The 13838-nt window shown below is 42.1% G+C and overlaps 1 long non-coding RNA gene across 3 annotated transcripts in view; it reads left to right on the top strand.

The window, feature by feature from the left end:
• LOC131830077 (uncharacterized) overlaps window positions 1-13563 on the top strand; it is a 46906-nt gene extending 33343 nt beyond the window's left edge. For 2 of the 3 annotated variants that reach the window (XR_009353068.1, XR_009353066.1), the window contains 2 exons: window positions 4195-4398; window positions 11499-13563. This is a non-coding gene — a long non-coding RNA (uncharacterized LOC131830077). The remainder of the gene's footprint in view (window positions 1-4194; window positions 4399-11498) is intronic. The other variant, XR_009353069.1, reaches the window with a different exon arrangement.
• Window positions 13564-13838: the final 275 nt, after the last annotated feature.

The following is a 13838-nucleotide window of genomic DNA, read 5'->3' as shown; positions in this document are numbered from 1 at the left end:
TGGGAAAGAGGAAACATTGCTTATTTTCTCCCAGCTCATCCATATTTTGTATGTTTGTTTGTTTTTTGAGTTGACTCTTTATGATATTTCACTAGAACTTGAATATGTGCTATATCACATCAGCAAAGACCTGGCATACATAATATTTTGTGTGAGAGTGTATGTCAAGGAAACATTTCAGTTCTCCCATCTGCTTTCATATTACCATATTCACACAGAGCACTTCACTTCTAACACTGTGGCTGAGGCTGTGGATTTTTCCCTCACCAGGCAACTCTGCAACACCAGCTGGGTGTCCTGTAGTTTCACTCAGCTTTGACATTGTCTGCCTTGATCCCACAGGTTAAGGGCTCAGTCCCATCAGTCTGTTCCATCACATTTAGGTGCCAGTCACAAGTAGGAGGGTCCATGTTACCCACAACTTCTCTACAACTTGACTACAAATCAGAGGTTCCTTCAACTCCTCCTCCGGTTCAACTGAGTGGCTCACAGAACTCTGGGAAACATTTGTTTTCATTTACAATTTATGAAAGGTATGATAAAGGATACAGATGAACAGTCAGATGCAGAGACACAAAGGGCACAGTCTGGGAGGGTCCCAAGCACAGGAATGTCTATTCCTGTGGAGCTGGGTTTCATCTCCCTCCTGGTACCTGGATATGTTTACTTACCTGGAAGTTCCCTGAAACCCCTGCTATGAGGATTTTTATGGAGGCTTCCTTACATAGATGTGCTCTGCTTTCAGCCCCCTCCCCTCTCTGGGGGAATGTAGGGGTTGGGGTGGGGGTGCCAAAGATTCTAAATTCTAATCATGGTGTGGTCTTCCTGGTGATGTGTCCTCACTGGGGAGCCATCTGGGAGCCCACCCAGAGTTGTGTTATTAGAACAAAATATTAAACTCAAAATGGATGAAAGACCTCAATGTGAGATAGGAATTCTTGCCAGTTTTCTTAAGGGGATTATTTCTCTCTGCTATCCCTCAAGATTCTGTCCTTGCCTCCCTTCCTGACTGCACTGTCCTATTGGGCAATCTTTCCTATTGGGCAGGTGGAATGGACCAGTAGGGTCAAAATGCACAGCTTCTAGAAGACAAAGGGATACTCCAGTCTGCTCTCAGGACTTTGGAGTCTTTGTGTTTTTGGTGCTGGTGAAAGGAAATGAGAGAGGAGAGCAGACAAGAAAGAATGCTAAGTCATTAGAGAGAACTGGTGGGATAAAATACAGGCATGATGAGTAGAATGAGTTTAAAAACATGATACCATTGGGTGATTTTTTTTTAAATACTCAGTAAGAATATTTTTAACAAAGTGAACCATTTAGTTTTGAAATATTCATTCTTAGCATCATTTGAGTTTTAAGATAGGATTACATTACATGATTGTCAACATTATTTGTCACCATGACTTTTTTTTTTTTAATTTCGGATAGGAATTTTAATAAGATAGCATTTTATTTCAGTAGACATTTAAGTTAAAATTTAAATGTACATGTGTTCTTTCCCACATATTATCCAAAGGCTACAAATTAGAGTGGAAGAATAAGGGGAATCAAGATACTTGTTTTAAAGTTCTTTTTACATTGTTTTGAAAATATTGTCTTCCTCATTTATTTCCATCATTTACCATGTTAGCAAAATCTACAAACTTGTACTTGGTAAGTACTGATTGGGCTTGGTATAGAGGATGTCCACAGGGAAGCTGCCATTCTCTTTCAAAGTGACCTTTATTTTTAAGCAAAATATTCACTTTATTCTTATACTTAATGGTAACTTTATTGTAAGAGGTTTAAAGTTTCCTAATAAATGATTTTACCTATTTGTACAAACTATTTATTTGTACCTCAGGAAGACTGTGGCTCCTAAAATAATTCAACATGTGTCATGATTCTTCTTGGTATAATTATATTTAAAATTATGTTTTAAAATTTTAATTTTTAATTGAAAGTGTTTATTGAAGGCAGTGTTTATTTTCTCATGCAAAGATGTTGAAATAAACATTCTTGTTGAAGTCTTCTCTTAAAGGTGTTGAGGTATGGTGACCCCAGACCCCAGACCTTGCCCAGTGGTGAGGCAGACCATCCCAGGCCATGCAACTGCCCAGAGTAGCCCTTCCTTATATCCTGGATCTTTCATCCACTAGGTGCTACTTACAGCTTCTTATGGGGGAGTGAATATTTGGGCAACTGTGCAACCTAAGGGCAGTAAGGTCCAGAAAGGAAGGAAACATGAGGGAATTTCTAGTTTCACTACTCAGGGTTTTTGGGGTTTTTGTTTGTTTGTTTGTTTGTTTTCCCCTATGAAAAATGAAGGCTCACAGGACAGAAGTATACCTTTGATTGGTGATGGGGTGGGGAAGCAAATTTTCTTCTCCCTATTATTGGAAAGCAGGAAAAATTAGTTAAAGTGAATAATCAGAAACAATTTGGGAGGGAAAAAGATCACAACAGGCATTAATCCATGTGGTGAATGTGGACTACTAATTCAGTTGTCTTTGGGTGTTTACTTACATACACACAAATGTGCATGCTTGGATCAGGGGAAAACAGCAGAAACTTGATGCATTTTGAAAGATGTAGAAGTACTAACCTTTAGAGGTACCGGGCTGTGTATTTGTTAGCTATCTGTATATGGGTATTTTTTTCAGAACTTGTTTCTGATTTGATAAATAGTCTATAGTCTAGATTCACTGTGGAAAACAGTATGCTTTACTATATTGAAATTAAAGTTCTTTGTTGAGAACTTGTCTGCCTCATGCAAGTGCCTCCAGGTATATAAAAGGTGGGAGGTTGGGGTACCAGGTGGTGGGTATTATAGAGGGCATGGATTGCATGGAGCGCTGGGTGTGGTACAAAAACAATGAATACTGTTATGCTGAAAATTAAAAAAAAAAAGAAAGTCAGTAAGAGAGCTGGGCATACAGCAAGTAGTAGGTCAAGTCCAATACCATATAATTTTTTTGTATTGATTATGAAATTTAAAGAAGGAGAAAGGGACTTCTTTTTTTTATTCTATTTCTTTTCAGTGTTCCAGAATTCATTGTTTATGCACCACACCCAGTGCTTCATGCAATACGTGCCCTCCATAATACCCATCACCAGGCTCACCCAACCCTCTACCTACCTCCCTTCTAAAGCCCTCAGTTTGCTTCTCAGAGTCCACAGTCTCTCATGGTTTGTCTCCCCCACCAATTTCCCTCAACTCACTTCTCCCCTCCATCTCCCAATGTCCTCTGTGTTATTCCTTATGCTCCAGAAGTAAGAAACCATATGAAAATTGACTCTGCTTGACTTATTTCACTCAGCATAATCTCTTCCAGTCCAGTCCATGTTGATATAAAAGTTGGGTATTCATTCTTTCTGATGGAGGCATAATGATCCATATTGTATATGGACCACATCTCTATCCATTCATCCATTGAAGGGCATCTTGGTTCTTTCCACACTTTAGTGACTTTGGCCATTGCTGCTATGAACATTGGTGTACAGATGGCCCTTCTTTTCACTACATCTCTATCTTCTTGGTATATACTGAGTGCAGTTGCAGGGTCATAGGGCAGCTCCATTTTAATTTTTTTGAGGAATTTCCACACTGTTTCCCAATGTGGCTGCACCAAGAAAGGGACTTGTTATTAATTCTGTGGAGCTGGTCAAGTCTGATACTCAAAGATGAATTCTTTCAGACATAAAGTAGTTTATACTGATTCTATTCTTCAGATTCATCTACAAGGAAAAGGCTATAAAACTAAAGTCCCATGGATTTGATTAGGGTAGTATTGGATGTTAAAGTACCTGAAATGATGAAGAATGTCTGTACATTCTTCTAGATTTGTTTCAGTCCTAAAATATTAAATTAGTTATAATGTATGTGAAAAATATCCTTACTATTAGAATTGCTTATCCTTTCTCAAAATGTTTAGTGGCTTAGTACTTAGTACTTTCACCACTGTATGCCATAGCTGTAATAAGCAAGCAGTAACAGGAGCCACCATCCCACCTTTGTCAGGTCACAAGGCAGAATCAGAAACAAGTCTACCAAAAAATGTCATACCTAATAATTTCTGGTACTTTAATTTTAAAGTTTTAGTTGATATTCATCCCATCAAATATATAGCTGAGGTATATGTTTGTGAGAAATTGAACTGTTTAGGGTGGTGGGTTACACTCACTCCCCTAATCATGTATTCTGTTTTCTTCCAGACATCCCCCATTTGAGACCAGCCCCAGTGTATGTACATTACTACAACTCAAGACAATGAAAACATTTATAGTATAAAAATTCCATACATGGCAGTTCACATTGTTTTTATTAAATGGATTATAAATTTCTTTTTGGAAAAAAAGTATCTAGCTATAATCCAAAACACTCAAAATCGAGTTGCTGTACTGCCCCAAATCATACAGGTATGTCATTCCTCTTTTTCTTATATTTTACATAGGTAAAAATACACTAACACATACCAAAGTAATTGACTCATAGGGTTTTTGGTTCCTAAAGGATGCTGGTTCTAGGGATTGTGTTTATGGGTGGGCTCTCTCTCTGTTGCTGAGGTGCCAGAGGGACTTCTGAGGTAGCACTTGCCATGCTCTGCTGACATTGCCATGACAAGGTGATCTTGGGGGCCAAGGAGATGTTCTGAGAACATGGTGTTGTGTGCAGTCTCCTGGACCCTCTCATTTTCCTTCCTTTTCTCAAGAACCAGTGACATCAGAGCATAAGACCAGGCGCCTGTGTTGCCTTCACCCATCCCCAGCACCAGGCAGGCCCTGAAGAATCATGTAGGTGGGCTGTGGGAAGGACCTATTCGACTGCCAAGTGCCTTTTGGCATCTCAGGGGGATCAGTGGAAGAGCATCTCAGAATTTAGAGGTGCCATGATGGAATGCCTGGAAGAAAAGGCCGTCTCTTTTGAAGGCTTTCAGAGAAGACCTCTTTCTGTGTGGGGCCCATGGTATACCTTCCCTCTCTTGTGGTCCTTGGTCATAGAGAAATGGGCTTTCCTAGCAGGTTGAGTTGCTTAGAGACTTTGTGCGTGTACACAAGGACAACTTGGGGAGGTTTGAGAGCAGCTGCTTCATGGCAGGGGCCTGCTTTTATGCACAAAGCATGGTCCCCTTAGAGCAGGTTCGCTGATGCCCCGGAGTTCCCAAAAGTGTGACTAGGCCTGAGCTGGAAGAGTTCACACACCTGAGTGGCAGGTAGCATCTTGGTGGAGGAACACCAAACTGAGGTCCAGAGCACGTGTCCTCATTGATTAAGAACTGACTACAGAGCTAGAGAAACTTATTGTCAAGAAGTCTGAGGGGGATACAGTTACAGTAAAGAGCAGCAAAATACTTTTTGATTTTGAAAGGGAGCTTTGGGGTGCGTGGGTGGCTCAGTTGGTTAAATGTCTGCCAGAGATCAAACCCTGTGTTGGGGGGCGGGAAGTCCCTGCTCAGTGGGGAGTCTGCTTCTCCCTCCCCCTTTCCCTCTGCCACTCCCCCTGTATGTGCTCACTTTCTCTCTGTCTCTCTGTGTCAAATAAATTTTATAAATCTTTTAAAACATAAAAATACAAGAAAGATTGAAACTTAAATTTACTAGTTGTAACATGTAATAGGAACACTGTAAACAGTAATGATCACTGCTGAGAACAAAATTGATTTTTTTAAAGATTTTATTTATTTGACAGAGAGAGATCCCAAGTAGGCAGAAAGGCAAGCAGAGAGAGAGAGAGAGGAGGAAGCAGGCTCCCCACCGAGCAGTGAGCCCAATGCAGGACTCCATCCTAGGACCCTGAGATCATGACCTGAGCTGAAGGCAGTGGCTTAACCCACTGAGCCACCCAGGTGCCCCACAAAATTGATTTTCCAAAGGAATATCCCTGAACACTGAGGAAAATTTCAAAGAGATGGAAATGAGAAACGAATAAGTAAGATCTGAGGTCAGGTCCAAATCTACCTTGCAAGTATCCTGAGGACAAAAGGAGAAAATAACAGAAGTTATAACTGAACTAATGCAGCATTTACTTGAGCTGAAAAACAGTCATGCCTTCAGTTCATAAAGCCTTCAAGTCCCAGGGAGAATTAGTTGAACAGACTCAAACCAAAACAGACATAAACCTATTTGACTTTCAGGGACTAAGAAAAAATTGTCAGAGTTCCAAACAGAAACCACCAGTTCCTTCTAGAAAATGAGACAGAGTATCATTGAATATTGACTTTAAGCTCTATCCCTCAGAGCTGAAAGAACTCTCTTTCTTAGAACTCTTGCTTCCGATCACATATGTAAGCAGATGTCAGATTGATTAACATTGTAAATTGGTTTAAGCTCTAACTCTACAAACAAAATGATAAAGAATTTGGAGACAATCTAGGGGCATGTAAATATTTGGGAAGTGGTAGACTACCTTAGGTAGAGATAAGACCCATAGACCATAGAAGAAATGACATGCCACTTTATTTTAAAAAATTAAAAAAGATTTGTATATCAAAAAATAGAGTAAAGCTGCATGTGGGCAACAGGCTGTGAAAAGCATCTGTAACATCAGCTGTTCAAAGAGTTCATGTCTCTGAAGTGCCTACAAATTGAGAAGAAGACAAACAGTCCGATTGAAAAACAGACCAAATGAGAGGAAGGAGAAGTTCATGGAAAAGGAAACAGAAATGACCCTGGATTTCATATTGAGCCAGGGAACACCATTAGTTCTGGACCATGTTGAGACACCTTTATTCACTCACCCTGTAGACAAAAACTAAAAATCATCAGGTAGTCAAAAATTTGCATGAAATCATATATAAGAAACACAGTCCCACTCTTTGATAAATTTTACAGTCTATCTTATGTGATTGTTGAGTCAATTCCAAACAATCTGTTTAGAGACTCTGACTGTTCCCTACTTGGTTACAAATTTTCAGGGAACCATCACTGTATTTATTGAGAATAAGTTCCTCATTCTTGAAAAATACATTTGAGTGATGAAAAATAGCAAGAATAGCGGAATAACCACAAATTCAAGGTTCTAGTTTTCCCCCCACCCTTAGTTGGAAAGGAAACTTTTCACACATGTGAGTCATCTACTTTTATTATCTGGCTTTCTTAGCTTCCGTAAAGTCTGACCTCATGAATCAGTTTGGATGGTTGTCTCATCCTAACTCAAACTGTCTGAAAGATTAAAAAACAAAACAAAACAAAACAAAACAAAACAAAAACCTTCAATCTCATGAAGAAGCAGCTCATGGCAGGGCTTGCAGAGAATGTGTTTTATTCACACTGTCTCCATGATTCTCTCCATTTTTCCTACTCTGCCCTTTCCCTCTGGCCAGTTTGTCTTCCACCCCCTGATGACTGTGTGATGGCTGCCCGCAGTGGGGGCACTGCTTTCCTTGTTCACATTCAGAGACAACCCAGATATTTCTGTAAAGCCCTTCCCGTTTGTGTGCGTGGGACAACCTAGGTTACTGTCTCTCGTAGAACAGTAACAAGGCACTGGTTGTTGTGCAGCTGGCTGTGTGAATGGCCCAGGAGGAATATGACTGGCTTCCATGACAGAACCCTTCCCTGTAGTGTGGATGGGGCCAGCTTCCTGTGAGTCACCTGGGCTGCAGTGGAGGAGGCACACAGTGCACTGGGGTTCAGGGAGGGGGAGGGGGGAAGGATGCTGGCAGTCAACTCTCCAGGCCCAGTACTACCACACCCTGAAGATAGTCCTACCTAGAAATGGTCCCTGCCATTGTACAGACTCAATATGTCTCACAGTGAGTTCTTCTAGTAGTTTTTTAGTGCCACTGTAGCAAATGACAAATTCTCAGTGGCTTGAAACAACACAAATTGATTATCTTGCAGTTCTGGAGGTCAGAAGTTCAAAAGGGTGTTAACAGCCTGTGTTCCTTCTGGAGGCTCTAGAGGAGAATCCACTTTCTTGCCTTGTCCTGCTTCTAAAGCTGCCTGCATTCCCTGGCTTGTGGCCCTTCATTGCACCACCTTTTATCCCTCTGTTTCCAACTTCACATTGCCTTCTGATTCTGATCCTCCTGTCTCCTTATGGATCCTCATGATTACATTGGGACCACCGAGGTGATCCGGGATAATCTCTCCCCCCTCACACCTTAATTTAATCATGCTTGCTAAATCTCATTTGCCAGGTAAGGTAAAGTACTCAGAGCTTCTTGGGCTCAGGGTATGGTCATCCTTGGGGCAGTCGCTATTCAGCTGATCAGTTGCCTCCTGTACTCCCTTTTATGCCTCACACCTCATCTCACATGTGTCTGCTGTGTTCCTCTCTTCATCTGCATTGCAAATGAGAAATGCAGCAATTTAAACCATTGAATATTAGATTTTGGAGATAGTTGCGGGAATAAAAGCACATATAATTTTATTTGTCTCCTAAAAGTTTTTGTTTGGAATTTTAAATTTTACCTAATTGTCCCTAGGTAAATTAAATATGATTCAATCCGTTGATCTGAAAAATCTTTTCAAAGAGTATACCGCTGTTGTAAAGGCCCTTCAAAACAGTATTTTGAGTGCTGTTTCCAAATGAAGTTTACACTTTCACCCTTATCACTGTATTAAAGGTCATGTTTGAGGGTTTTTTGTGTGCGTGCTTTTTTCCAAAGTGAACTTGCTTCTCTATCTAAAACTAATACCTCGAACAGTATTTTTCACCAGGGAGGAGAGGAATTAGTGTATCTTCTAGACTAAGTTTTCTTTCCATGTGAAGAATCTGTTAGGACTAATATTCATGGGAGAAGGAAAAGACAGTAGCTCTTACACCCCATATACTACGTTGACAACAACAGCATAAGCCTGACCAAAGCTGTACATCTTGGTGCATCATTTCAGCTGAAATGTGTTCAGTGAAGTATGATTTATTCCTTAGTAATTCATTTTTGTGTGAGATAAAAGTACATCAACAGAAATTAGGGAAAGCAGAGTGGTAATTTTAAAATTTCATCAGTGACTGTTTTTTACCAGTTCTATAAGCACATTAATTGATATTAAAACTCATAAAAGCTCATTTGGGAATGAAAAAGAAAGTTTGAGGTGGTATTGATTTTTTCAATGATATTTGTATTTATGTGTATGATTACGCTTAGTTACACTTTGATTGAGTCCGAATGTGCCCTTCAACAATAATCCATGGGCTCTGGGTTTCCTGAAGTTGTATGTCATGGGGTGAACAGTTAGAAAAAGTGAATCCCACAAATTGACAACTCTATGGGGGTTTATATATTACACAAACACATTTGTTTGTTGACTGCCACTCCAGTACTTTCTGTGTCCTAGAGCTCTACCCACGTGGTGCAGGCTGCCCCCATCTGTGCTGGAGAATCAGGACGGGGCATTCAGTGGCCCTAGGCATCCCCACAGAGCTGCAGTTGCATCCTCTCATTTCCCACCTAGTTTGTGGGCATCCCCCTTTAGCTTGACCCTGACAGTGGACAGGTCTCAGTATGAGCTGTCTTTGGGAAGAAACAAGATGTTGGGGGGCAGTGGTAGTTGTTGATGGGAAGTTTTAAGTGTCAGGTTGTATCTTGCAATTTCCTGAACCCTGGCAGTGCAGGCCTGGGCCAACGTGGTATGTCTGTTTCACCGACCAAATCTTTCTCATGTGCCCAAAAAGTGAAACCATATTGGCATTTGCCACCAGAATCAACTAATACAAAATAATAGTTGAGAATTCCAGCTTGGTTATAGTGAGTGGAAAATGGACCTCTCTCTGTTGTTAATTCTTACATATGATTTTACTGTTCATCTTCATAAAAGGGATAAGAAATGAGGAAACTTGGATTATCAGTTTGTTTTCACTCTCATCACTCACTACAGTTATAATTGTCAAAATACCAAGAAGTTTTTGGAAAGTTTTTTTTTTCTTTTTTTGTGGAGGGAGTAGGGCTAAGACTCTCTATCAAGAGAAGTCGTTTTCAATTTATGGTATGATGGGAAATCCATCTCGTATGTCCTATTTGGATAACAGAGCCCACTTTTAATTTTTTTAAACTTCCTTTGATTTTTTTTAAAGATTGTATTTATTTATCAGAGAGAGAGGGGGGGGGAGAGAGCAAGCACAGGCAGACAGAATGGCAGGCAGAGGCAGAGGGAGAAGCAGGCTCCCTGCCGAGCAAGGAGTCTGATGTGGGACTCGATCCCAGGATGCTGGGATCATGACCTGAGCCGAAGGCAGCTGCCCAACCAACTGAGCCACCCAGGCGTCCTTTGATTTTTTAATTGAAGTATAGCTGACCCACAATGTTGCATTAGTTTCAGATATAAAACATAAGATTTGACAAGTGTGTATGTTATGCTGCGCTCGCCGTACTGTACCACCAACCATATTCCCCATGCTGTGCCTTTCATCCTGTAACTTATTAATTTTGTAACTGGAAGCCTGTTATCTCCCACTGTACTTCACGCATTTTGCCTGTCCACCCACTGCTTCCTCTTTGGAAACGATCAATTTGTTCTCTGTAGTTATGGGTCTCTTTCTGTTTTTCTGTGTGTTCAGAGAACTTTTTAAGATAACTTAGTGCCTTGGGACGCCTGGGTGGCTCAGTTGGTTAAGCAGCTGCCTTCGGCTCAGGTCATGATCCCAGTGTCCTGGGACCGAGTCCCACATCAGGCTCCTTGCTCCGTGGGGAGCCTGCTTCTCCCTCTGACTCTGCCTTCCACTCTGTCTGCCTGTGCTCGCTCTCACTCGCTCTGTCTCTGACAAAGAAATAAATAAAAAATCTTATTAAAAAAAAGATAGCTTGGTGCCTTTAAACATATTCTTTGATTTACATTATTTTGGATACGATTTGCCATGTTGCCCAATTAGTTATGTAATGACTTCAAAATTTGGGGGCTTAAAACAACCCTTTTGTCATATTACATATGTTTTGGGGGTCAGAAATTAGGGCAGGATCTCATGGGGCAATTTTTATGCTTAATACGGCATTAACTGAGGTCAGTGGGTGGTGGCCTTCAGCAGGTGGCTGCTTGGTCTAGAGGATTCAGGATGACTTTATGCACATGCCTGTTACTTTGATGGGTACAGTTGGGAGATGAGGCTCAGCTGGCCCTCCACTTCCGTGCTGTCTTTGTAACAAGGTTGTTGGACTTCTTTCCTGTCCACTCAGAGCTCCAATAGCAAATGTTCCAAGAGAGGGGTTCCTTTTGGACTTGGGCCTGAAACTGACACAAGTTTCTTCCACTCTCTTCCACTGTTTAACACAGTCACAGAGCCCATGTGAATCAAAGGGAATAGGGAGTCATAGGATTTGTGATCATTTTTTAACGTGCTACATATGTTCATATGTGCATTTTTTCCCGTTTCTCTGACCTGTGGGAAAATGGAAGTTATTGATCAAAGAGTGACAGGTTATCAAGCTGTATGAGAGACATTAGACTTAATCCAACCTCCATACTTTATAAAGAATATATATGTAGGTGCACATGTACATCTCCATATCAGTTATTATATATACACTTGTATATCACTAAAAATGGTGTCCGTGGATCAGCCAGTTCTTCTGTTTTCATAGGAATGAAAAGGACTCGTCATTCCCCGGCAAATCTGAAGAAAGCAGTGAGAGCAAGAGTAAGGGAGAAAGAGAGTGAGAGGAGCATCTGATGGGATAGGATTTCTTACAAAAGGAGTCTTGAAATGACCAGAGAAAACAGACCAACAGAAAAGGGCAGACTTTGACCAAGCGGTGCTCAACGACGTGAATATCCACATGGAACATAAGAGGTTTTAACGCTATTCCCTACTGATGGAGCCTACATACTAAAGAGGACATCAGAAGTTTTCTGGAAGATAGAATAGAAAACCATTTTGAGGAACTGGGGGAGGTGGCAGAGATGAGTGGAACAGAATACCAAAAACAGGAAGCCCAAGGAAGCTTGGGTGCCGCTTCCAGTCGGCGACGAGAGAAGAATTAGGCACGAACCAGTCATCTGCAAAAGACGGGGAGCAGGGGACGACAGTCCACAAGGACAGCTGCCAGGAACACTCCACAGTCTCACTTTTATTGGATAGAAAACAATAGCCAATAGAAGGATTGAGGAAGGTCAAATGTTAATCCCGTCTTGCTGAGAAGCAAGAAGGAGGATAAAGTTTATAGTTAAACAAGCACATTGAAAGAACTCTTCTAACTAACAACGGGCACTTCTGGGAAGAGAAAGGCTGGATAACGGATAAGGGAGGCAGGCGGTTTTCATTCCACCCTGAGTTGACCTGGCGTTCCCGGGTGCTCCGCTTTCCTGAAGCAGGCGGCATTCCGCCCTGGGCCGGCCGGGCTTCCAGCCAGCGCAGCTTCTGTGAAGGGGGTGGCGTTCCGCCCTGAGCGAGCTGGGCATCCCCAGATACCCAGCTTCACAGTCATATATCCTCCTTTTCCCCAAAGACCTGTTGCCAGTGTATGTATTTCTAGAGGTCATATGTAAATGTGCTTGGTAACTAGTAAAATCCTCCAGGGGTTACAGTTTAAGTAACAAATTGTTCTGAGGGGCAGCAGCAGTTGGGAAGTTGGACTCTACTCATTCCAAGGTTCCAAACAAAAAATCTTGCCCAACAAATGACAAGACTAAAAGTATGAAAGGCTCTATGGAGATACCAGATAAGGAACTGTATACAACTCTAGATAGGAGAACCTAGGAAACAAGAAGGATAGATAGGTAACTTCAAAACAATGAAAATCCTAGAGCAGAAATATCCCAAGGAGAAAACCATCGGCCAAGAAACATGAAAAGATTCCTGAAATCCTCAGTGATCACAGAACAACAAAGGAAAACACAATGTGTTAGTGTTAACCCAAGGAGGGAGACCCCAAAGAGTGTTGCTTAATCCAATGGATTGAATCATGAAAAACGGATTTAATCATGGAGTGGGGCACCTGGGTGGCTGCTTTCTGCTGGGATCCTGATGCCAGGGTCTTGGGCTCCAGACCTTCCTGGGGCTCTGTGCTCAGCAGGAAGCCTGCTTCTCCCTCTCCCACTTCCATGGCTTCTACTCCTCAAATTGGGCTCCCTCTCTCACTGTCTCTGTCTTTCTGTCCAGTTCATCAATCAATCAAACAATTCCTTCAGTTCAAGAAGTAAAAATCAAATGTTGATGCATGGGGCCCTAAAGAACGACAAGAATATGGAGGGTTGTTTGATGATTTTTTTAAGATTTTCTTTCTTCCTTTGACAGAGAGGAGAAGGAGGGAGAGAGACAGGCAGAGAGAGAGGTGTAAACGGGCTTCCTGCTAAGGAAAGAGCCAGATGCAGGGCATGGTGTGCAGGCTGCTGCCTCGACAAGTCCACCGTGAAGCCCTGCAGCAGCTCCAGCAGTCCCAAGCGGATCTCAGGAGCGCGCTCAGAGGGCGCTGGAGGCGTTCAAGGAGGCTTGCCCCAAGGCTCCCTGGGCTCAGCTGCTCCCTGCTGCTCCCTGCCATGGTAGCACCCAGGGCGGCGGGGGCAAAGGCGGCATCCGCGGAGGGAGCCCGGACCTGGGAGGGCGGGCAGCACCTCGGGCACCTCCCGCTCGCCCTGGGGCCTGTCACTTCTCTCCCCACCCCTCCCACTCTCAACCATTGTTCCCTTCTGTGAAGGGTTTTCATACTTGGTTTTTTTTTTTTTTTTTTTTTTTTTTTATTTTTTATAAACATATATTTTTTATATACATATATTTTTATCCCCAGGTCTGTGAATCACCAGGTTTACACACTTCACAGCACTCACCAAATCACATACCCTCCCCAATGTCCATAATCCCACCCCCTTCTCCCCAACCCCCTCCCCCCGGCAACCCTCAGTTTGTTTTGTGAGATTAAGAGTCACTTATGGTTTGTCTCCCTCCCAATCCCATCTTGTTTCATTTATTCTTCTACCCACTTAAG

Source organism: Mustela lutreola, chromosome 4, assembly GCF_030435805.1.
Source record: "Mustela lutreola isolate mMusLut2 chromosome 4, mMusLut2.pri, whole genome shotgun sequence".
Lineage (NCBI taxonomy): Eukaryota > Metazoa > Chordata > Mammalia > Carnivora > Mustelidae > Mustela > Mustela lutreola.
The sequence above is the reverse complement of the archived record's forward strand: the minus strand, read 5'-3'. Positions and strand labels throughout refer to the sequence as shown.